General features: G+C 42.4%; 1 non-coding gene across 1 annotated transcript; it reads left to right on the forward strand.

The window, feature by feature from the left end:
* The first annotated feature begins 386 nt into the window (after window positions 1-386).
* LOC127099535 (small nucleolar RNA R71) lies at window positions 387-493 on the forward strand. The gene has a single exon (XR_007794027.1). It is a non-coding gene; the product is annotated as a small nucleolar RNA R71 (small nucleolar RNA).
* Window positions 494-1169: the final 676 nt, after the last annotated feature.

The following is a 1169-nucleotide window of genomic DNA, read 5'->3' on the forward strand; positions in this document are numbered from 1 at the left end:
TCACTTGCTCAGAGTGGGTTTCGTTTAATAGACTGCATTCTGCAGATTGGTGTCCTTTGGTTCCACATATCTCACAATCCGACGAAACTGCGGCTACAGTATTCGCGTTTATGCACATATGCTCGACCTTGAGGGCCAACGCGTCCATTTTAGCTTGCATCATGTCTATAGAGCTTAGTTCATGCACTCCTCCTTGGGCTTCCTTCTTCTCGACTGTCGCTCGTTCGACTCCCCATGATTGATGGTTTTGAGCCATATCTTCGATGAGGGCACTAGCTTCAGGATAAGGTTTGTTCATCAGAGCACCGCCTGCGGCAACGTCGATGGTCATCTTTGTGTTGTAATGAAGTCCATTATAGAAGGTTTGAATGATTAACCAATTTGCTAAACCATGATGTGGGCATGCTCGTAACAACTCTTTATATCTCTCCCAAGCTTCAAACAACGATTCTCCTTGGTTTTGGGTAAATCTAGTTATATGGTTTCGAAGAACGGCGGTCTTACTTGGGGGAAAATATCTAGCAAGAAAAACTCTTCTAAGGTTATCCCAAGTCATAATGGAATTGGGTGGAAGGGAATCTAACCATGATAGGGCTTTATCTCTGAGGGAAAAAGGAAATAATCTTAAACGTATTGCCTCAGGAGAAGCTCCATTGGTTTTAAAAGTGTCTGCTAATTGAAGAAATATTTTTAAATGTTGGTTTGGGTTCTCAGTAGCGAGACCTGTGAATTGTCTTTGTTGCACTAGTTGCAACAGGGATGGTTTAAGTTCAAAATTATTAGTTGGGATGGTTGGGTTTACTATACTACAACTAGGTTCTTCATTAGATGGTTGAGCGAAATCTTTAAGAGGTCTTTGGTTTTGATCTTCGGCCATAGCTCTCTTAATTCTATGAAAGAATAAACGTGCGCGAGCGTAACGTTCAGGTTCCGCCAGAGGGTATACTAAGCTTAAACTTCCGGTGCTGCGAGTTCTTCGCATTGACCGGCGGGAAATAGCCTAAGTCTAAACGATATAACAACAGGGAAATGAAATTTGACAAAATTGGTCCCCGGCAACGGCGCCAAAAACTCGATGCGGTGTTTTTCGCAAGTATACGAACGCGTCGGAGTAATATAAAAGATTGTCGAATCCACAGAGACCAAGTGTCAATCTATCGTTATCTATT

Source organism: Lathyrus oleraceus, chromosome 6 (genome assembly GCF_024323335.1).
Source record: "Lathyrus oleraceus cultivar Zhongwan6 chromosome 6, CAAS_Psat_ZW6_1.0, whole genome shotgun sequence".
In the NCBI taxonomy this organism is placed as follows: domain Eukaryota; kingdom Viridiplantae; phylum Streptophyta; class Magnoliopsida; order Fabales; family Fabaceae; genus Lathyrus; species Lathyrus oleraceus.